The sequence below is a fragment of the Ranitomeya variabilis genome, chromosome 6, assembly GCF_051348905.1.
Source record: "Ranitomeya variabilis isolate aRanVar5 chromosome 6, aRanVar5.hap1, whole genome shotgun sequence".
In the NCBI taxonomy this organism is placed as follows: Eukaryota; Metazoa; Chordata; class Amphibia; order Anura; family Dendrobatidae; genus Ranitomeya; species Ranitomeya variabilis.
This window is the reverse complement of record NC_135237.1, coordinates 13,202,407-13,227,340: the sequence shown is the minus strand read 5'-3', so window position 1 is coordinate 13,227,340 and position 24,934 is coordinate 13,202,407. Positions and strand designations below refer to the sequence as shown.

Below are 24,934 nucleotides of genomic sequence, written 5' to 3'. Positions count from 1 at the left end.
ATTTTGTGAAGCACCTGTATTTTTTTCCTTTATTCTCCCCTTGTTTTTGTCTTCTCTTCATGCATGTACTGTAGGATTGTGTGTCCCATGGGAGGCGGACGCTGCTCCCCCGGTGTCAGTATAGGAAGCTTTCCCGGATCTGCCGTCCTGATATCTGTCACTCACCAGTAAATAGAAGTTTTCCAGGAAAGTCTCATCTTCAAGGGAAAAAACTCAATTTCTGCTGCTATTTTCCCATCTGTTGCTGGTTTGGATCAGTGATCACCGGACGCTGGAAACAGCAGAGATTGTGCATCCGCTACATGTGACACAGTATCAGGGGCTCTGCCGTCTGGTCGTCTCAGCGCCATTATGTGTTCTGTTATACGGTGTAAAATAAACCCAAACAGAACAATAACCCACATAACACTGCCATACAGATCCCCAAATAACACTGCTCTATAGTGTGACAGTGACCTCTAAGTAATACATGGCACAACGCCACATAATGCAAAGTGTAACAATACCGCCATATAGTGACCAAGCAGAAGCCTCACAGTGCACGTAGCACCAAACACTGCTCACACTGTATCACTAAACAGGGAACATGTAACACAGCAGCCCAGAGAGCAAGAGCGAAGAGCACGGAGCCGGCGGAAACAAAGGACAAACTGCAACATTGTGTCTAAAAGCACAGCAGTGACATAAGGAGGACAATGCTCCAAAGATACAGAGTCATGTCACCAGGACGTGTAAATTATAACAGGACTGTGCACCATCATCACCATCACCAACGTGCAATATCTGTGGTGTTACATAGGACTGCAGGTGACATCTACTACATTATCTGTACTCAGAGAGTTATCACTGTTATCTGTGGTGTTACATAGGACTGCAGGTGACATCTACTACATTATTTGTACTCAGAGAGTTATCAATGTGTTATCTATAGTGTTACATAGGACTGCAGGTGACATCTACTACATTATCTGTACTCAGAGAGTTATCACTGTGTTATCTGTGGTGTTACATAGGACTGCAGGTGACATCTACTACATTATCTGTACTGAGAGAGTTATCACTGTGTTATCTATAGTGTTACATAGGACTGCAGGTGACATCTACTACATTATCTGTACTCAGAGAGTTATCACTGTGTTATCTGTGGTGTTACATAGGACTGCAGGTGACATCTACTGCATTATCTGTACTCATAGTTATCACTGTGTTATCTGTGGTGTTACATAGGACTGCGGGTGACATCTACAACATTATCTGTACTCAGGGAGTTATCACTGTGTTATCTGTGGTGTTACATAGGACTGCAGGTGACATCTACTACATTATCTGTACTCAGGGAGTTATCACTGTGTTGTCTGTGGTGTTACATAGGACTGCAGGTGACATCTACTACATTATCTGTACTCAGAGAGCTATCACTGTGTTATATGTGGTGTTACATAGGACTGCAGGTGACATCTACTACATTATCTGTTCTCAAAGAGTTATCACTGTGTTATCTGTGGTGTTACATAGGACTGCAGGTGACATCTCCTGCATTATCTTCCATCAGATGCTCGCAGACGGCGCAGTGGCTCGGGTGACATTTTTGTGGTGTGGGCTGAATCCTGGTAGTCGGGGGTCTTCAGTCCCTGTGACAGGAGTAGATGACGGATTCCCCCCAAGAACGCGCGTCGTCGCTGTGGAAAGTCTGACTATTATTAGTGATGGTCGTGTCTGGTCTCTAATATTGACGTTGGCCGCGGAGCCGGCAGAGTTACGGGGTAATGTCGCTGTGATGACACGGGAAGGAAAGCTAAATACAAGGAACACGTCCACATCAAACATCCAGGGAAGAAGGATTCTCTGTGTCTTCACTCACACGCGGGCTCCAGCCTGAAGCCGCGAAATAAGAAAACACCGAGAACATCAACATTGTGTCATGGCGACAAAACACAGCGACACATTGAGAGAAGAGCAGGAACGGCCGGAGGTGGAGGGGAAGCCGACCGGAGAGAACCGGGGAGAAAGAAATATGGAAACATTAATAAAGCAAAGAAAAGAATGAAAGAAAATAACAAAGAAACGAGTGATAATCGTTATGTGACATCAGTAACTGCAGACGTCCGGACTCTCAGCGACAAACACCAGACTCATGCGAGCAGTCACGTGACCTTGTCAGATGCCGTGTACTGTCCCTTTATGGAATCTGTCGGGCAGTCAATTCTGGCTTTGTATCAGTTATGTAGAAGATCCCAAGGATTCCCCTCCACAAAGTACAGGGACTGACCAGGAGCCAATCTGATTGGGCCAGGAAGCCTTGTCAGGGCATTTTAAAGTCCTGGATGGTAAATCTCTGTTCCTCAGGGGCGGAGCTAATAAATGAGCACGTGGTGCTGTCTATTGCTGATGCCAAAGGGGGAGGAGCTACTACTTGAAAATGAACAGATACATTAATAACTCGGCAATGAATGATGTGAGGGAATTGGCAACAATGGAAAAGCCATGATTCATTTTATAATAATAATAATTTTTATATCTATAGTGCCAACATAATCTGTAACACTTTACATTTCAGAGGGGACTTGGCACTATTGTATTGGCGCAGTATGGCAGTGTTACATGGGCAATGTGTGGTCACATTAGCTACGTATTATGTGGCAGTGTATGGTTATTTTAGTAATGCACCATATGGCAGCATTTTATCAGCTATACATCCATGTCTTTATTTGTCAGTATTATGTGAGCAACGTATGGTCATAGTAATTGTGCACTATTAGGCGGCATTATATCACTAATATATTATCATATCGGTCAGTTACAGCATGGCATTGTGAGCAGTCGCATCATTAATGTATCAGGCGGTATGTATGCAGCGTGCCGTCACTTCTCATGTGTTATATGGCCACTTTATGTATGTATTGTCTGGCGGTATTTTGTGGGCGCTGTAACGTCATATTTTCGTATTACACAGCAGGATTATGAATGTAATATTTGCTCATATTGTTCATGTGGCATATGGAAGTATTATATGAGCACTATACAGTGACATGTAAAAGTCTAGGCACCCGGGTCACAACTACTGCTATTGTGAACAGATAAGCAAGTTGAAGATGTAGCAAAAAGTGGAGGTGACACAGAGGTGGTCTCCGCCAGTCACCTTTCCCCTCACAAGTAATTATGTACTCAGCAGTAGACGAGACTTTTAAGTTAAAATATAACTTTTATTATATTCCTAGTAAAACCAAAATAACACAACAAACAACTATAAAATATTATCTACTGAGGCAAAGAGACCTCACAAAACCAGTCCACATGGACCTTATGGAGTCAGGTTTTTTTTTTTTATTGTGGTCCTTTCCTTTTTCCAGGGAGTTTCTCAATTTTTATTTGAGGAATTTTCCTCCATTCTTCCTTGGAGAATTCCTCCAGTTCTGTGAGATTCCTGGGCCGTCTTCCATCCTCTGCTATTTTGAGGTTTAGCCACAGATTTTCAATGATGTTCAGATCAGGGGACTGTGAGGGCCATTGTAAATCCTTGCGCCTTTTGAGATCATCTATTGTGGATTGTGACGTGTGTTTAGGATCATTCTCCATGTGTAGCAGCCATCCTCTTCCTCTTCCTCTCTTCACTTTCAGCTTTTTTACAGATGTCTAATGTTTGCATCGAGAATTTGTAGAAATTTCAGTGAATTCATTCTTCCTTCCACCCATGAAATGTCCCCTGTACCATTGGCTGCAGCACAACCCCAAAGCCTGATTGATTCACCCTCATGTTTAATGGTTGGTGAGATGTTCTTTTCCTGAAATTCTCTGCCCTTTTTTCTACACACAAACCTTGTATCATTGTGGTCACAGAGTTCTATTTTACCTCATTGGTCCACAGGACTTGTTTCTAAAATGCATCAGGCTTGTTTAGATGTTCTTTTGCCAACTTTTGATGCTAAATTTTATGGTGAGCATGCAGGAGAGGTTTTCGTCTGATGACTTTTCCATGAAGGTCATATTTCTGCAGGTGTCTCTGAACAGTAGAACAATGTACCACAACTCCAGTGTTTGATAAATCATTCTGAAGTTCTTTTGCAGTCAAGCAGGGGCTTTGATTTGTGTTAGAATATGTTTAGGCCATGTTCACACTTTGCGGTTTTTACCGCGGATCCGCGGCGATTTTGATGCTGCGGGTCCGCAGCAGTTTCCATAGCGTTTACATTAACATGTAAACCCTATGGAAACCGCAAACCGCAGTGCACATGCTGCGGGAAAAACCGTGCAGAAACGCAGCGGTTTACATTCCGCAGCATGTCACTTCTTTGTGCATAATCGCCGCGATTCTGCACACATAGGAATGCATTGATCCGATAACTTCCCGCATGGGGCTGTGCCCACGATGCGGGAAGTAAGTGGATAATGTGCAGATGGTACCCGGGGTGGAGGAGAGGAGACTCTCCTCCAGGCCCTGGGAACCATAAATAGTGTAAAAAAAAAAAAGAATTAAAATAAAAAATGATGCTATACTCACCTCTCAGCGCTGCACGCGGCCGTCCGGTCTGGGTTGCTGTGCGAGCAGGACCTGCGGTGACGTCGCGGTCACATGACCGTGATGACGCTGCGGTCACATGACCGTGACGTCACAAAGGTCCTTCTCGCACAGCATCTTTGGAACCGGACCGCCGGGTGCAGCGCCGAGGAGATCGGGACGTCAGAGGGTGAGTATAAACCATTTTTATTATTTTTAACATTACTATTGATGCTGCATATGCAGCATCAATAGTATAGGAGTAATCCCGCAGCGGAAACCGCGGAACAAACCGCGATAAATCTGCAGGGATAACCGCAGCGGTTTTGCCCTGCAGATTTATCAATTCCGCTGCGGGAGAACCCGCAGAGCACGCCGCAAAGTGTGCACATAGCCTTAGTTTGTGACTATCCACCATTTTCTTGTGGAGTTCTGGCTGCTGGTCTTTTTCCTCTGGTGCTGGGTTTGTCTTGGGTCAGGTGTTTGTATCACTCTTTATTAACCAGCACCTGCCTCCCATTCCTTGCTGGACAACAGTGTTAATCTGCTTGAGCTCTAGCTTGGTGCTTTGCTTTATGTTCTGTGTGTATTATTTGTGCAGTGCTGGTACCTCTGGTTCTGCTACCCTAGTTTCTGTTTTCTATTGGTTTCTGCAGCCTTCTCTGTGTTTTCTATTAGGAGGTGACCCGTTTTTGTACCCAGTCTTTAGTTCTTTTAGGGAACCCCTTCCCCTTATGTATATGTCTTCGCTTGAGATTAACCTAGGATCGTTGGTGGGTCTATTCGCAAGGAATGGGTCGCCCACTCCATTGTAGAGTATCAGCCTAGTCATAGTGCAGGGTCAGTTTTCCCCCTTCTACCTTAGTCCTGGGTTGCAGTTCCGTAACAGTTTGTCCAGCCAGAAAGAAGTATAAAAAAAACACCCCTCCTGGATTTCTTCAATATGAACAGCGTTCAAGATCTTGCTCAGCATCTGCAAGGGTTAACATTGGAAGTTGCCACCTTACAGCAGCACGTAAGTGCAGCGCCCCAGAGTCCTGGTCGTTGCAGTACTGATGCTCCGCCGCTAAGGGGGGCTATGGTACGTCTGATGGCACTTAAGGAGTTCACCTGACCAGGTATCACAGACACCAATACACTTCACAGTCTGGCCACCAGGGGGAGCTAAGGGCGCTATGTATTAGGCCACTCCTCACAATCTGGTAAAACTGGGGGTTAGGCAGGAAGTTAGTCTGACTGGGTTGGAACCAGGCAACATCCTGTGGCAGAGGGTGTTGCGGGGGAAGATTCAGGGGGGTCCCTGTCGGGTGGGATCCTGACAGAGGCCTAGCGAACAGAACAGAACGTTAAGGAACCGCGCCTGCACTACATCGCGGCGGTATCTCAAGAAAGGACAAGAAGCGAGGTTTATTGTGGAGAGTGAGAAACGAGATCACAGCAAAAAGGAGATAAAGCCAGTAGGAGTCGTGCTGTAAGACGAGGCAACATCCTACTGAGGCGCGTAGCGGTGGCCGGAACGCCGAGGAAGTATTGAGCTCCAAGCAATACTTCAAACAGCGGCAGGACAGTTAATTATAGGCGGGCTGTCTCACCTAAATCACCTAAGCAGACATAGGGGGCAATTGTGGGAGAGGGGCGACGCTAGGGTCCCGGAAGAATTCCAGGCCTTCCCGTCATACGGTGCGTCCTAGCCATATCATTTGGGGGACGGAGAAGAACATCAGAATCAGTTGTGAGGGAACATCAGAAACAGACACAACAGTTGTGAGGACTATCCCGTGGTGCTCAGCAGGGAAGTACTACAACACCAAGGCGCTAGTAGGTAGGCACTGATTTCCACCTGCAAAGGGAACTCTGGAGGGGCCTTCGGACCGGCCGGTCTCTTGCAGCCCTGTTAGCAGTACTCTGGATTGTGGATCCTGAAGCCTTCAGTAAAGAGGTAAAGAGACTGCAACCTGGTGTCCTCGTTATTCATCGCGACCTGCACCACCACCACCATCCACACCTTTCATTGGACGCCCCTTAGCAGGGTCACTGTGTAATGACCAGAGGTCCGAATAAGATCCAGTGAGTCACAAACCAAGACTAAGGCAGAAATCTCCAAACGGTATTTACTCAAAGGCAAAATAATAAAGGTAATATGGAGAATATTAAAGTAGATGCACCCCAAAGATACACCAGCTCAGCATCAGCTGAAATCACTGTGCCACTCCAAGGTCTCCTGAGAACTGTATACAGCTACACACAGCTACAAAAGACTAGTAAGAAATTTACCTAACAAGGAAACTAAAACAGGAACAAGTGTAAATTGATTGTAATGTTATAAAAGGGAGTCCCTGGAACGGCACACTGAGTATAACTTACACAACTCTAATATTAGATACACCTCTAAAGTAACAATTAAACACTCTGCGCAGGGATACCCGGGTATCTATGACTATTGGTACCGTATCCTGAGATAGATCTCCTCTCAGGTAAGAATCCGCACAGGCTGCAGCCAGTCCATATCTTCAGCGCCAATAAGTTACAGCAAGCTCCTCTTGTCTGATCGGCGGATGCCGAGCCCAAACGCCGGGGACTTAGTGGCCTCACGATATTGTCTCTTCTTCTGTAGCTCCTAGGAATGCTTCCACGACAACCCGTCAGTCTCAGTATCAGCAATCGGTCAGACTTGTTTCTCCAATCAATGCACAGGGAATCACAGACTCTCAAACACGTAGTGGGTCTTTAGTCAAGTCTCAGTCTTTTTTAGATAATGGATTAGCTCTTCTTCAGAATACGCTGGCAACGAAGTCTCTCAAAGGTTAACAAAAGATTGGCTCTTCTCCAGGGGAACGTTAGCAAGACTAAGTCTCTCCACAGCTTCTTTTCTCCACACACTCGCAGTAAAGTCCACACACTGTCTCCTTGCAATATCACCGCAGCTTCTGTCTTCTCTTCCCGCACTTTCTCTCCCACTTCCTTGTTTCATTTTTACACAGAAGACACCAGACCCCACCCACCAGCCCAGATTGTCTCCGGGATTCTGGCAGTATCAGAATTTGTCCCTTGCTGCAGCAGGCAGAAACCACAGGGTCCTAGTGCTCTCTCAGTGTGACTACAGTTCACCCTCTTACATGCCACCCCACTAGAGGTTGGCGTCCTCGACACACCTTCCCACTCAAATTCATCCTGAGCATATCGCTGAGGCGGTATTCCTGCCGTAGATCGTGTAGTTCTCCTGAGTCCTACATCAACAGGTGCAACCCTAGAGGGAGCTAAAGTCTCTTCCGTGATCGTGTTAGTGGGCGCAAGTGGAGTTGCCTCCTTCCGCGGCTCGATGTTCCGCGATACAGCGTCAGGACCAAGCAGTTGACCTGATGCGCTCTCCTCAACAGCATCCGCCACATTCTCAACATTCTCATCACACGAGGCAAGATTGGTCACAGGGGGCAAATAAGCAGGCGCAGGAATAAGCACACCATCAAACTCAAGATCATTCAGAGTTCCCGCCCCTTGGGACATGGCCTCTGGCTCTGGGGGAATAGGCGCCGAATCTTCAAACCAGCACCGTTGTAGCATGTTACGGTGCAAATTACGGGTTGGCCCCCCTGTCCCCACCGGTTCAACTTCGTACACTGGAATCTCAGGATTCACTTGTTTTTTTATCAGATACGGTATCGCCTCCCATCGGTCACTCAGCTTTCCTGACCGTCGCTTTGTCCTCACCAACACTCTGTCTCCCGGAGAGAACAATTCTGTTTGCACGGGTCGCGTGTCCCTATGAACCACCTGGCGAAGACGGTCGCCCACCACCTGATGCACCACCCTTAACCGTCGCCGATGTTCTCGTACCCACTCGGATGCAGTCCGGGGGGGAACGGAGGAGGGATCTGGCATGTTCAAATCCTCAATGTCTCGGCCAGGTCTACCAAACATCAACATGTGTGGTGAGTAACCAGTAGTACTGTGCACCCTGTTATTGTAAGCCCACATCAATTCGGGGAGATACTCAGGCCAGCATGTCTGTTGCTGACTCTCTAAGGACCGCAACATTTGCAACAAGGTCCGATTAAAACGCTCACATGCCCCGTTACCCTGAGGGTGGTAAGGCGTTGTTCTCGACTGCTCGATACCATAGAGCTGGTGCAACTCTTTCATCAGCGTCCCCTGAAAGCAGGCCCCTTGATCTGAATGTATTCTCTGCGGACACCCGAACACTTGGAAGAAATGTCGGCACACTGCCTCAGCCGCCGACTTGGCCGTCTGATCTCTTGTCGGCACCGCTACAGCATACTTGGTAAAGTGATCTGTCATCACCAGGCAATAGGAGTACCCTGACGTAGAGTACCCTATCAACACGTAGTCAATCATGAGTAGCTCCAGCGGAGCTGAAGTTTTAATAGATTGTGTGGGAGCCCGCTGCTCAGGGCTTTTGTTGAGCCCACAAATTCGGCACTGCCGACACGCGTCGGCCACCATCCCTCCCAACTCAGGGCAGTAGAGGACTCGCTGCAACCACTGGAGTGTCTTTTCACTTCCAAAATGGGCCCCCTTCTCATGCGCCTCACGAGCGACCACTGGACCCATCCCCACAGGAATTATCAGTTGGTACCGATGCTGCAGCTCCGATGGCAGGTACACCTTACGATACAAAAGACCTTGTTCCACACACAATTTATCCCATTGTCGAAGGAGTTTCATTCCTTCCATGGACAACTGAGCCTTGTCCTCTGCACTGGGCCAGGCCTTGTTTTGTACCCAACGGCGCACAAGTGCAACGTCCGGACACTCATCCTGGACTCTTATCCAATCTGAGGATGTTTTACCCAGGACACAGGGCATCCCGGTGGCCACCCCACTTGAGTGTACCACACTTTGGAAGATAGGTATCTGCCCCAAAACTGGAGTTTCAGTGTCCTCCAGTTGTTCGTCAACATCTTCCCCTGATGACCCAAGGGGCACTCTTGACAATGCATCTGCATTGCCGTTTTCTCGACCAGAACGAAATTTAATGCGGTAATTGAACTTGGCTAGTCTGGCGACCCACCGCTGCTCCAACGCCCCAAGTTTTGCATTCTCTAAGTGAGCTAGCGGGTTGTTATCTGTCATGACTAGCACCTCCGCTCCTGTTAGATACTCGGCAAAGCGTTCTGTCATTGCCCACACCAGGGCCAGCAATTCCAGCCGGAATGAGCTGTAGTTAGCCGGATTTCGCTCGGAGTCTCTTAAAGATCTGCTACCATAAGAAATCACTCGCTCTCGGCCGTCCTGCACCTGTGCTAGCACTGCCCCCAACCCATGAAGACTACCATCGGTATACAACAAAAAAGGGGTGTCAAACCGGGCGTAGGCCAGCAATGGGGCACTCGTTAGGGCGGTTTTCACTTCATCAAATGCCTTTTTCTGTAGGGGCCCCCATGGGATGGGGCGATTTCGAGGACCCAGCGCTGTCCCTCTCAAAAGTTCATTCAAGGGACTCACCACTTGTGAGAATTTAGGCACAAACCGCCGATAGTATCCTGCTAGACCCAGGAAGGCCCGCACTTCTCGCAAGTCGCAAGGAGGTGGCCACTCTTGTACCGCCTTGATCTTACTGTCTAAAGGTAGTACCCCGTCCGGGGTCACCAGATGCCCCAAATATTCAATCTGGTTTCGTAACAGTTGACATTTTTTTGGCTTTATTTTCAGGCCGTAGCTCTTGAGCCGCCGGAGAACTTGACGCAGCTTCTCCAGATGATCTTCAAATGAGGTTCCGAACACCACAATGTCGTCTAGATATATCAAGACTGATTCAAAATTTAGATCGCCCAAGCAATGTTCCATCAGGCGTTGGAAGGTTCCCGGGGCGGTAGCGAGGCCAAAGGGCATCCGGTTGAACTCGAAGAGCCCCATTGGCAAGACAAACGCCGTCTTGGCCCGATCTTTTTCAGCCATTGGGACCTGCCAGTACCCGCTTGCCAAATCCAATGTTGAGAAATACTTGGCCCGACCCAGGGCCGACAGGGATTCTTCAATACGGGGTAAAGGATATGCGTCCCGTACGGTGTGGGCGTTCAATTTTCGATAGTCCACACAAAATCGGAGTGTCCCATCCTTCTTGCGGACCAAGACTACAGGAGCCGCCCAGGGACTCCGGCTCTCTCGGATCACTTGGTTGTCCAGCATACTGGCCACCATGCTCTTCACCTCTTGATAAAGCGCTGGAGGAATTTGCCGATATCTTTCTCTAATGGGTGGAGTATCCCCCGTTGGAATCTCATGCTCAATCATCTGGGTACACCCGAAATCCTCTCCATGTCGGGAAAAGGTCTCTTGATGTTCCCACAAAACTCTCTCCAACTGCTCCAACTGCGCGGGAGTCAGCTTCTCCCGATCCACTCCCATCTGTTCCATGATCACATGACCATTCCATTCCTCCGTAGGAGGCTCAGCCCGGCCTACCTCGACCGCAAAGGTCCAGGATGACTGTTGGTCTGGTCGCAGTTTGAATCCGGCATTTTCCGGCACCTTTTCTGCCGGCACGAACAGTTCAGCCAGTATGGTTCCAGCAGGAATTGCAACAGCTTCATCTAAAACATTGATGCATCGGACCGGCACTCGTCCATTCTTCACAATCGCCAGAGACCGGGCCACATGTACCTTGGCGAATGAGGAACCCTCTCGGACGGGCTCAAGTAGCACTTCAAGCCCATTCAATCTCTGTGCAGCTCCCACAGGCAGCATTAAGAGTTCCTCTTGTCTTGGTCCCAGCAGGATCGGGGCCCTCGATGGCACTCGGACCCGGCCCACCCGGCCGCCTGGGACCGCACTTTTCAGCAAGTCGCAACTCAGCACTAGACGGTGTAGAATTCTCTGTGTGGGTCGGTGTCTTGTCGCACGGGCCCAGTATCGGGGTCCTTCACTGGCATACATCTGGTGATTCAAGTCTCGCAGCACGTTCATTCCGAGCGTCACTTCCATCCCTCTTCTAGGGGGGTGATCCACCAGTACTACCCCTTTCTGCCCCAGCTCTTGACCAAACATTTTTAGTTGCATCCACACGATTCCCTTGACTGACAGTTGACCATTATTTGCGGCGGTCAGTCGTATCACTCGGCCATCCTCTGGAATCACTAGTCGACTGAAGTATCTCTCATATATTTCTAGTGGCATTATAGTACATTCGGATCCCGTGTCAACCAAGCACCTCATCTTCCGCCCTTCAAATTCTGCTTCTATCACTGGACTACATGCAAACAAATCTTGCTCATTCCGTCGAGGGCTTTGTGTGAGTGGGGCCGCTGCTGCTTGCCCTCTCATGGCAGCGGCCGGAAGTTTAAAGCTGGCGACGGAGTTTCTGGGGCTGCAAGCGTCCGGCAGTAACGAGAGATGTGTCCCTGGCGTCCACACTTCCAGCAGGTGATTGCTCCTCGTGGACGAGGGCTTGACTCATTCTGATAGGACGACCTGGCCGTCCGTGGGGTCACCGTTCCAGGGGGTGGGGCAGGAGGCCCCCGTGAGGGGGTAGAGGCGGGATCAACTGTCAGTTGAGACAATTTCAGCCTCAACTCCTTCACCTCAGCACGCAAAGCTTGTACCACGCTCACCAGCCCCTCTCCCCCTGACCCTGATGACCCACCTTCTTCCAGCTGGGCACTGTTCACTGACCCCTCGGGCACATGGGCAGATTTCTCTTCCCTTTCCACTGCAGCTCGGTAAATCTGCCAGAAGGATAATTCTGGTGCAGCCCGGGCCATTTCCAACAGTTTGTCCCGGAGAAGTCTATTAGCTAAACCGGTGATGAATTGATCCCGGAGCAAGCGGTCTACCTCCCGGAACGCTCCCATGGCCCCCTGGTCTAGTCGCTGCATCTCATTCAGCGTCTCTTGCAAGATATTAGAGTACTGCATTAGGGACTCACACTCTGGGGGCGATTAAAGAATAGGGACCGAAGCTGGGCCACACGCGCTCGGCCCCCCAAACTCCCCTCTAACAGTTCCAAAATCTTTTCTAACGTATCCCTCTCTGATTCTGGGCGCACCATCACCATACGTCTAATATCGCCCTCCAGTGCATTTAATGCCAGCTCAGTGCGTAACGCGGGGGTCAAATTACACATGCGCAGAATACTCCGGATTCTCTCAGCCCAATCTTGCAACGCCATATTGCGCCCGTCGTATTTCGGCATGTGCTGAAGTAAAGCTTCTACAGGCACATACCCTCCCGAAATCGCCGCGGCTGCCAGGGGAACCCCAACCCCCGAGGAGGGTGCGGATACAGCGGGGTCATTTCTACCCTCGCCCTCGTCCATGACAAACACTGGATCCTGCCGACTACGCCAAAAATGTAATGACCAGAGGTCCGAATAAGATCCAGTGAGTCACAAACCAAGACTAAGGCAGAAATCTCCAAACGGTATTTACTCAAAGGCAAAATAATAAAGGTAATATGGAGAATATTAAAGTAGATGCACCCCAAAGATACACCAGCTCAGCATCAGCTGAAATCACTGTGCCACTCCAAGGTCTCCTGAGAACTGTATGCTACAAAAGACTAGTAAGAAATTTACCTAACAAGGAAACTAAAACAGGAACAAGTGTAAATTGATTGTAATGTTATAAAGGGAGTCCCTGGAACGGCACACTGAGTATAACTTACACAACTCTAATATTAGATACACCTCTAAAGTAACAATTAAACACTCTGCGCAGGGATACCCGGGTATCTATGACTATTGGTACCGTATCCTGAGATAGATCTCCTCTCAGGTAAGAATCCGCACAGGCTGCAGCCCAGTCTATATCTTCAGCGCCAACAAGTTACAGCAAGCTCCTCTTGTCTGATCGGCGGATGCCGAGCCCAAACGCCGGGGACTTAGTGGCCTCACGATATTGTCTCTTCTTCTGTAGCTCCTAGGAATGCTTCCACGACAACCCGTCCGTCTCTGTATCAGCAATCTGTCAGACTTGTTTCTCCAATCAATGCACAGGGAATCACAGACTCTCAAACACGTAGTGGGTCTTTAGTCAAGTCTCAGTCTTTTTAGATAATGGATTAGCTCTTCTTCAGAATACGCTGGCAACGAAGTCTCTCAAAGGTTAACAAAAGATTGGCTCTTCTCCAGGGGAACGTTAGCAAGACTAAGTCTCTCCACAGCTTCTTTTCTCTACACACTCGCAGTAAAGTCCACACACTGACTCCTTGCAATATCACCGCAGCTTCTGTCTTCTCTTCCCGCACTTTCTCTCTCACTTCCTTGTTTCATTTTTACACAGAAGACACCAGACCCCACCCACCAGCCCAGATTGTCTCCGGGATTCTGGCTCCGGGATTCCGGGATTTTGTCTCCGGGATTTTTGTCCCTTGCTGCAGCAGGCAGAAACCACAGGGTCCTAGTGCTCTCTCAGTGTGACTACAGTTCACCCTCTTACAATGGACCGGGTCTAGCCACCGTGACAACCCCAGAACTGAGACAGAGAGGCCCGGGACCGAGTACTCCGCGGCCCTGCGTCTGGGGGCGCTCCATAATTGCCCTGGAATCCGCTCTGAAGAACCTAAGGTGGGTTTGCCTGAATGCTTTTCTGGTAAACGGCAGGAATTTTTTTCATTTAACAATGCATGTTTACTTTATTTTCGGCTTAGACCCAGGTCTTCAGGGGCTGAATTACAGCGTGTGGGGATTATTATGTCGCTATTGGGAGGTGAGCCCCAAGTTTGGGCATTTTCATTGCGTCCGGATGACCCTTGTTTGATGTCAGTAGAAGCATTTTTTTCTGCTATGGGGGTGTTATATGATGATCTTGATCTGGTCACTACAGCCGAGGCAGAACTCAGGTGGCTGAAACAGGGTTGTGGCCACGCTGAGAGATATTGTACCCAGTTCAGACGATGGTCTGCAGAGGTCAGCTGGAATGATCCAGCACTCAAAAGTCAGTTGTTAGCAGGTTTGAATGGCAGGGTTAAAGATTAGCTCATTGCATATCCTGCACCTGCTACGCTTGAGGCTGCTATGCAGTTAGATATCCGGGTGGATAGAAGATTTAAAAGTAGACAGAATGAGGAGAAGGTTTCAATTTTGCTGGAGAGCCCCAATGACTGTGTGGAGCCGATGCAACTTGGGGCGATGTCTGCTGCTGGAGAAAAGAGCACAATAGGGTCTTATCCTAGATACAATTTATTAGATAGACCAGATTCTACTCACCAATTTCAGCCGAAGGAAAGGCTCATAGATATATCCTGCTGCAGCAGATCCACCGGTCCACGCGTGACCAACAGAAGTAAAAAAAAAGGGGGTAAAATGTGGATTTAAACTGCGCTGCTGAATGATTCAAGGTCCAAATATGTAGCCATTAGATCGCGGATTTACTCAACGCTAATCAAAGTGCAAGACTTCTTCATCTGGACACCACAATTGGTGTCCTGATGAAGAAATCTTGTACTTTGAAACGCATTGAATAAATCCACGATCTTAAGGCTACATATTTGGACCTTGAATCATTCAGCAGCGCAGTTTAAATCCACATTTTACCCCCTTTTTTTAAGACTCTAGCTAAGGTATTTGTGAAAGAGATTGTCAGGCTCCATGGTGTTCCCACGGACATTGTCTCCGATAGGGGACCACAGTTTGTGGCTCGCTTTTGGCGTGCCTTTTGTGACAGACTTAAGGTTCATTTGTCATTTTCATCGGGTTATCATCCGCAGTCCAATGGACAGACCGAGAGGAAGAACCAGGACGTTGAGCAGTTTTTGAGATGTTTTGTAGCGGACAATCAGGAGATGTGGTCGGAATATCTCTCATTAGCTGAGTTTGCTCTCAATAATCATACGTCTTCTTCGGCTGGGTGTTCTCCTTTCTTTTGTTGTACTGGGAAGAATCCATCTTTCGGTCCTTTTTCTAGGATTGGGGGGGCGGTCATTGAGGAGGAGAGTTTTTCTGGAAATTTGGAAAAGGTTTGGACCAGTGTGCGCCATAATCTGAAACAAGCTAATAGGAGGTCTAAGAAATTATTTGACAAGAGAAGAAGGGAGGCGAGGTTTGTTGTTGGGGACATGGTTTGGTTGTCCTCTAGGAATCCGCGTTTGAAGATCCCTTCTAAAAAGTTGGGGCCTAAGTTTGTAGGACCTTTCAAAGTGGTTCAGATTGTCAACTCGGCAGCGGTGAGATTAGACATTCCTTCGTCCTGGAAAATTAATTCAGCTTTTCATGTATCTTTGCTGAAGAAAGTTGACATGCCAGATGAGTTGGCTATGCCGTCTGCTCCTCCAACTGATGAGGACTGCGAGTTTGAGATTTCACGCATACAGGCCTTTTAGATCAGTTCATCTTCATCTTCCTTCATCTTGCTTAACTGTTCACAAGAACAGGAATTTTGACTAGGGGTGCACAAACTTTTACATGCCACTGCAGTGAGTGATCATATTATTTCTGTACTATGTTGTGGTACTATATATTTTATTTATTTAATTAATTTATTTTAACAATATTATTCTCTATATGATAAAGATACCACATGGACCCTGCACATTTACCCAGTGTCATATTATGGCTCTTTTCAAGATTTTAGTTGCTGTCAGTGAATGAAAAGTTTTATGTTTTCACTTCCAGTTAATGAGAATCTGTCTGACAGTGGAAAGTTTTGTCTCGTTCTGATGTCGTTACTGTTAGGCCGGCGTCACACTGGCGAGTTTTACGGACGTATGAGAGGCGCAGAAATTACGGATTGCACACGGTACAGTGATTCTCTATGGCCCAGCTCCTATCTGCCGTATTTTATGGATCCGTATTATACAGTATTGTACGGCCGTAGAAAATTGCAGCATGCTGCGTTTGTCACCGTATTGCGCAAAAAAATCGCCAATGAAAGTCTATGGGGGCGAGAAAAATACGGATTCCACACGGACCAGCAGTGTGACTTGCGAGAAATACGCAGCGGTGTTATAGAGAAAAGCCGGCAATTCAGTGCGGTGTACAGTAACATCACACTGACAGAATAGAATAGAATAAAATAATGTCTACACATAGTGTGTGTATATATATATATATATATATATATATATATATATATATATATATATATATATATATATATATATATATATATATATATATTTAATACAGCGCTAGATAGCAGAGAAGCCGCTAATTCAATTGCCGGCTTTTCATTTCTCCTGCGCAAACCCGACATGATATGAGACATGATTACATACAGTAAACCATCTCATATCCCTTATTTTGTTACATATTCCTCACTACTAATGTTAGTAGTGTGTATGTGCAGAATTTCGGGGCTCTAGGTGTTAAAATCAAAGGGTTAAATCACGGAAAAAACTGACGTGGGCTCCCGCGCAATTTTCTCCTCCAGAGTAGTAAAGCCAGTGACTGAGGGCAGATATTAATAGCCAGGAGAGGGTCCATGGTTATCTAATGTTATCTAATGTTTTCATCCCTTGACCAAGGCATTGCACTATTTGATGCTTTTCAGCAGCAGAGATCCTTTTTATTTCCCATATTGCTTGAAACCTGTGACCTGCATAATAATGTGGAACATCATTTTTACCTCATCACCTGGAAAACCAATTATCACGTGTTTAAGATTGATTTCAGTGATCCCTTGAGCCCTGAGACACAAATCCATCCACGAGTTTATTTGAAAAACAAAACAATTAAATCTTTATGACACTTAAATCATATTTGCATAATAATTTGGAACACAGTGTATATATATGTGTCTCACTGGCATCAATATATATATATATATATATATATATATATATATATATATATAGACTGTATATATGTTTTTTAGAATATTTGAGCCGATGGATCCATGATATGTCCATTTTGCAAGCCTGCAAGAAAAAATCGCCGTGCGGAAGCCATACGGATGACACATGGATAAATTTGTCCGTAACAATCGCATCCTCGCATTGAATACGGAACAGTGTTTTGGGACAATTACTGCGTATTACGGCTGTAAAAAACAGACCGTATTTTCATACGCCTAGTGTGACGCCGGCCTAACGGTCGTGCACCGGTCACAGCAGATTTCATTTCCTATTCTCTCCCAAGAAACAGAGATTTTGAAAATTGAAACATTAAAGTCTATTCCATAGTTTCAGAATATTTTACGTCATGTGATTTCCTCTTTAAATAAGCCTCCGATCTAATTTCAAAGTGATCCTGGACACAATGTATCACAATGACAGACACTAAGACTAGAATGTGCAAAAATGTGACAGAATGATTATGTGGCACGAATGTATCGTCTCAATCTCAGGGACAAAGGTCTTAAAAGGTTCATAGAAACTTAGTTCTGTGCAAGGGAAGAGATCTTTCCTCCAGGCCGGAGCCTGAGATTTCTTGCATGTGCTTCATTTGTAATATCCAACGTTCAGTTATGCTTGAAAGTTTGTGAACCCTTCAGCGGTTTTCAGATTTCTGCATAAATTTGACCTTAAACAATATCAGATTATCACTCAAGTCGTAAAAGTAGAAATGAACCAACTGTAACAAATATATCAGACTTTATCATTATCTTGAGGAAAATGATACAACATCAGGTGATTGTGGGAAAAATATGTGACCCTTTAGGATTAGCAGATAATTTTACTGTGAAATTGAAGTCTGGCATTTTCAGTCAATGGGCTGACAATCGGGTGTGAGTTGTCCTCCTGTTTTATGTAAAGAACAGAGAAAGTCTGATCTTCACAACACATTGTTTGAAGTGCATCCTGAGGAGGTTTCTGAGGTCCTCAGGAAAGTTGTTAATGCTCCTCAGGCTGGAAAAAGTTACAAAACCATCTCAAAAGTATTTGGGAGCCAGCAATACAGGCAGACAGATTGTGTATAAAATTCATGACCATTATTACCCTTGGAGTGGTCGATCATCAAAGATCACCCCAATAGCAAGGTGTACAATAATAGTCACAAAGAGACCCAAAGTCACCTCTAAGCAACTAAAGGCCTCTTTCACATGATCTAATATTAATGTCCATGAGTCCGCCACCAGGACACTGAATAACAATGGGGCATATGCTAGGATTGTACTGAAAAAGCTGCTGCTCTCCAAATATAATATTGTGGCCTGTCTGCAGTTTTCTAAAGATCCCCTGGATGAGCGGGAAGACTATTGCAGAAAGGTTTTGTGCGCTGATGAGACCAAAATAGAGTTTTTTGGTTTAAATGAGATGTGTTCGGTTTGGAGAATAAAAGCAACTGCTTTATATATCATACATTTGTGACACGTGGTGGGAGTATTTATTCATTTTACTCACTCACATAGCACCATTAATTTACAGACATCATCACTCTCCCCATTGGGACTCACAATCTTAATTCCCCATCAGTCTTTGGAATGTGGGAGGAAACTGGAAAATCCGGAGGAAACCCACGCAAAGATGGGGAAAAGAGATGATGTCCTTGGAGGGATTGTAACCCAGGACCCCAGTGCACTCTTGTGTCAGGGTTTGGGCTTCTTTGCTGCATCTGGGTTCGGGCCGTCGCCATCATTGATGGAACAAGGATTTCTGAATATAATCAGCAAAATGCTAAAGGAAAATGTCCGGACATCGGTCTATGAGCTGAATCTCAAGAGAACATGCAGGAAGACAAAGACCCAAAGCACTGAAGTCGGTCTACAGAAGAATGAAGGTAAAGGTTTGGAATGGTCGAGTCACTGTCCTGACCTTCATCCTGTAGAAACGTCGTGGTAGGACCTGAAGAGAGAGGTTCATGGGAGAAGCCGCCAACATCTCAGAGGTTAAACTGTATTGGGAGGAATAAGATAAAATTCCTCCATCCGATCTGCAGGAATAATCAGCAATTAGCGGAGACATTTAGATGCAGTTATTATTGCAAAAGGAGGTCACACCAGACACTGAGAGCCAGGGGTTCACATACTTTTGGCACTTTCAGACATGAGATAATTTTTTTATTGAGGAAAATGATCCAATGATATCATCTAATATTTTAATTTGTTTGATTTGGTTCTTTAGGTACTTTCAAGACTTTTGTGAAAATCTGATGTACTTTTAAGTCAAATTTATGCAAAAATATGGAAACTTCTGAAAGGTTCACAAACTTTCCGACACCATTGTAAGTCACAGACCCTGCTCCTACAAATCCTTCATTCACCTTGAAGGTCCTGGGTGCAATGTCCGTGCCGGGACTCGACCTCCAGATGTACCGTGTAGGACACAGTTCTGTGACCGGTTACTACACCATTGTGCCGTTGTGGGGGGCCGCCCCGGGGGTGTACTGTGTGTACCGTACATGTGTGCTGCTATTTGTTAATGTGTGAACATGCCTTTTATCTTCGTTGCTTTTAGTTGGGTCTCCTGTGATGGGTTTGGATTGGGCATTAATTTCGGCATTTAGGTCTGACGACAGTCAGAGATTGAGGTGTCGGGCACCAGTCCATGGAGGACAAGTCAACACTGATTGACCCAAGATAAATGCTCTTGGCTTGAGCTCGGCAGATATGAGATGTAGAGACTTGGGTTGGGTTATGGTCAGTGATCCGAGCATTGAGTATTTATAGTCTGGTGCCTCACATTGGCTGGTGTAGGGGTGAGGGGATGGGGATGTGGAGACGTACGTATAATAGATGTAATAAGGGGACATAAATTGGGATAAGTGACGGAAATTCTACCAAGATAAGTGGATTATCAGCCATAAAAGTCGTCTCCTTTATAATGAATTGACTTCTGGCTCCTTATTTCCCTGAAAAACAAGGGAGCATTCTCATAATTCAGAGATTTACCAGAATGAAGAACATTTCCAGAAATCAGAGTCCAGGATTTATCAATGTAGCAGCATGAATTTAAATATTTGCTTTATAAGAAAGAAAAGACATGGGTGACATGTGGTGGGATCCTTTTCAGATCTGATTGGCTGGAGATTATCCTCTGGAGACCATCTGTCCCTGATACACGCTTGGCAGACGATGAAAGTCGCTCTTGACCCACAATCCCCATATCATGTCCGTCTATAGACGAGGTTCTCACACACAACAGGTCGGGTTATACAAACTAGTGTAACGTCAGCTTACAGAGACCTGACATTCAACTTAACCCTTCAACATCTCATGCAACCTTCATTCAAGAATGTTTCAATCCATGGTTTTTCTCCAGGTTTTGTGAAATTTTACATTTTAGGTCCCAAACAGGATCATTAAGGTCTGGGGAATAAGGATCTCTAGACAGAAACACAAGATTTCGGCAGCTTGTATCCTGATGGTTGTTGAGTTTTCCAGATTCTGGAATATTAGTGTGACGCTGAGTCACCTCTCACGGACATGCCGTGAGGCAAAGAAGTCAGGGAGTTCAAGGGCAAAAGCCAGTAGGGTTCAACAAGGACAAAGGGATAAGGCAATGGGATAGTCAGAAGCAAAGTCCGGGGTCAGGTAATTAAGGACAAAGGGATAAGGCAATGGGATAGTCAGAAGCAAAGTCCAGGGTCAGGTAATTAAGGACAAAGGGATAAGGCAATGGGATAGTCCGAGGCAAAGTCCGGGGTCAGGTAATTAAGGACAAAAGGATAAGGCAATGGGATAGTCAGAAGCAAAGTCCGGGGTCAGGTAATTAAGGACAAAGGGATAAGGCAATGGGATAGTCAGAAGCAAAGTCCGGGGTCAGGTAATTAAGGACAAAGGGATAAGGCAATGGGATAGTCAGAAGCAAAGTCCAGGGTCAGGTAATTAAGGACAAAGGCATAAGGCAATGGGATAGTCAGAAGCAAAGTCCAGGGTCAGGTAATTAAGGACAAAGGGATAAGGCAATGGGATAGTCAGAGGCAAAGTCCGGGGTCAGGTAATTAAGGTCAGAGTGTGTCAAAGGTAAAAGGGGTAATCCAAACGAGTAGTCAAAAGGCAAATCCAAGGTCTGGCAACAAAGATCAGGAAATCAGAACACAGAGCAAACACACCGGACAGAAAGGCTACAACTGGCAATGTCCTGATCATTACCAGCCAGCTAATTAGCAAGGTAATCACCCTGAATGGGTGACACTTGGAGGAAACTCCACAGGCCTGGCCAGATTGGACACCTGGGCTGTCATTCGCAATACTGACAGCCCAGCATGCCTTTGATCCTATAGGGCAGCTAAGCTGTCAGTCATAGCATCCTTAGGATACTGTGAGTGATGGCATTATGACAATTGGGAGGTAGAATATTGATGTAACAATCTGTCAAAGTACAAATATGACATAAAGCAGAATTCTGTCCTTGCACCATCTCGCCTTCCATGTAATTAGTCGTCCTCCTCTCACCGGACCCTGAGGAGCAGTAAGGGGTGCGGATGAGACCCTCTACTAGAATATAGGAGACTCATCGTGTATTATAGATCTGCCCTAAATTCTGCCATCTCAGACGATCTCACAGATTCCAGACATCACTTCTGTATTTAACCCTATGTTTTGCCTCGTGTTTATCTCTTTAATTATTTCATTTTTTGTAACAATTTGTTTTACCTTATTATCATATATTAAATCTAAAATGTAATAATTTAGTTCCTTGCTGTTCTAAACGTACCCACAACCCTGGAGGGGGAAAGTCATCTGCATCGTTACTGGCCGTCCCTGCTGGCACCCTCATATCAGAACGAGCTCACTGGTGAATTCTCAGTTATCTCATTCTGTATTACAGAGGCTGGAGAAAGCAACCAGGGCAGAATTTTTAATGAAGCTTAAAGGGGTTTTCCACAATTAGGACAACCCCTTTCTTGATCTAAATGTGTTGGCCCTGATAAAATAAAAAAGCCTATACTCGCCTCCTGTGTCGGCGCTGTTCCAGCGGTGTCGGCACTAGTGTCCTCAGGGCTCTCGTGTGGTTATCATGACACGTGACCTCGGCGTCCAATCAGCACTGGGGTCACTATCCCCGCCTTGTTGACTCGAACATGAAGAGTCGTCCGGGCTGTGGCTGGTCCCCGGCACTGACGCCAGCACTGATTGGGCGCCGGGGTCATGTGTCATTCCAGCCCCGGGGAGAGCGAGTGCCGACACTGCAGGAATGGCTCCGGCGAGTATACGCTTTAGTATTTTATCAGGGCCAAGCGAGGGGTGTGAGACGTAGACAACTTTTTTCATTGTGATAATTATATCTAGGCAAAAATTTGTGCATTAAGGTAAAAATATGTCCCTCCACATCCGTCCATATCCTGAGACGTGTCGGTGCAGGTGATCCGTGCATGCTCGGTGATATATCGGGGGCCACGCTTGATGGTTGAGCATCGTTCACACAGATGTTTGTTTAGTGCCTAAATCACATTACTCGCCCTGTGCTATAATATGGGGGGGACTTGGTGACCTACGTCTGCATCACCCCCAGATGAAGCACATTGGGTTTGTGTCACACGTAACTTCTGTCTCCACATATTCTATGTAACTTCTGGCATTTCCTGTGATATGTATGGAACGCTGTGAGTCCTTACAGCTTATTCAGAGCTATTCTATGTTGGTGCTCGTACTCTCAGTGTAACAAGCTTGTTTGCCTCTTTTGTTTGTTTGCAGAAGCAGAATTGTGAGTGCAGCTCTGGAGGTGACTAGAGCTGAGACTCCTACAGATTAATGTCAGCCAGATCTGCCGATGATGACAGTCTAATGTGTATGTGACCCCTGACAGATGATGGTCGGGGGAGTTCAGTATCCAACATGTCTGATTTCCGTCTGCTGAGCAAGCGCTCCTGTGTATGGGAGAATTGGGGGAGATGGTGGCCGGCCGAGCGATCTGCACGTCTGGACAAAGAGGAAGGATTCCCGAGGCGCTCCATGTGTATGTCGGATTACTTGCTCAGATTGGCGTCTCTGTCCTGTAATAAAACACATTTCTAGCAGCGACAAGTGTGAGAAACGAAAGGCGTCAGGTGGGATTTTCCACCCCATTGGCGTCATGTCGGATTTTGCGCCCCATTAGCCTGATAGGACTTTCCGGAGAGATTGATCGGTGCCCATGAACTACATGTGATTTATTCCTAAGTGACATTTCAGCTTTTCCTGACACTTTGTTCCGTAACGTTGTCTGATTATCACAATCATAGGGAAAGGGGCAAAAAATAGCAGCAGCATCATCCCTGCCTTAAAGGGGAACTCGGTGACAGACAGTGGTGGAGGATTGGAAATCCTTCCTTGGCACCTCAGCCTTACCAAATTTAACACACATTGGTATAAGGATCGTATCTCCGCTCCAGAACATGTCAGAATCCCAGCACACCCCTCATTCATCTTCTTTTACCATTGGCTTTCTATTGGTACTAAATTCGGGCTCGTTCAGACGCCCGATTCCAGAGAAATCTGTACTTTGTCCCTGTTGGAACTAGAGGCTCACGCTTACAGTGGCTGATAAATCCGCCGATGGAGATTCGCAAAATGGATTTATTATTTTCCTAGCCAAAATCGTTCGCCCAATATCTTACAATATTGGAACAAAGAGCCTCATGTTTTAAAAGAGAAGTCAGACGAGTTTCAGCTGGTAACATTGTCTATGCAGCTATACCGGTCGTAAAAATTCCTTTGCTCCCGAGAGCTGGAAGCAATAAAACCTCTCTAGACACACACTTCAGGAACACAAAGAGAAGGGGGGGGGGGGGTTTAGGCCACAGCATGGCACTAACAGGCAAGAGAAACTAAAACTTATATTATATATTAGCCTCACAGCATTATACTGTGTGGGGCACTGAGGAGGCATTATATAGTGTGGGGCATTGAGGGGACATTATACAGTGTGGAGCACTAAGGGGGCATTATAATGTGTGGGGCATTGAGGGAGCATTATACTCTATGTGGCATTGAGGAGGCATTATACTGTGTGGGGCACTGAGGAGGTGTTATACTGTGTGGTGCACTGAGGGGCATTAAACTGTGTGTGGCACTGAAGGGGCATTATACTGTGTGGGGCACTGAGGAGGCATTATACAGTGTGGGGCACTGAGGAGGCATTATACTGTGTGGGGCACTGAGGAGGCATTATACTGTGTGGGGCACTGAGGGGCATTAAACTGTGTGGGGCACTGAAGGGGCATTATACAGTGTGGGGCCCTGAGGGGGCATTATACTGTGTGGGGCACTGAAGGGGCATTATACAGTGTGGGGCACTGAGGGGGCATTATACTGTGTGGGGCACTGAGAAGGCATTATACTGTGTGGGGACTGAGGGGGCATTATACAGTGTGGGGCACTGAAGGGGCATTATACTGTGTGGACACTGAAGGGACATTATATTGTGTGAGGCACTAAGGGGGCATTATACAGTGTGGGGCACTGAGGGGGCATTATACTGTGTGGGCACTGAAGGGGCATTATACTGTGTGAGGCACTGAGGGGGCAGTATACTGTGTGGGGCACTGGGGGCATTATACTGTGTGGGGCACTGAGGGGGCATTATACTGTGTGTGGGGAACTTGGGGCATTATATTGTGTGGGGTATTGGGGGGCATTATACAGTGTGGGGCACTGAAGGGGCATTATACTTTGTGGGGCATGA

At 46.6% G+C, this 24,934-nt stretch overlaps 1 long non-coding RNA gene across 1 annotated transcript; it reads left to right on the top strand.

Annotated features, from left to right (window-relative positions):
- The first annotated feature begins 2,051 nt into the window (after positions 1-2,051).
- LOC143783353 (uncharacterized) lies at positions 2,052-23,295 on the top strand. The gene is made up of 2 exons (XR_013217131.1): positions 2,052-2,327; positions 22,966-23,295. It is a non-coding gene; the product is annotated as an uncharacterized LOC143783353 (long non-coding RNA).
- The last annotated feature ends 1,639 nt before the right edge of the window (positions 23,296-24,934 follow it).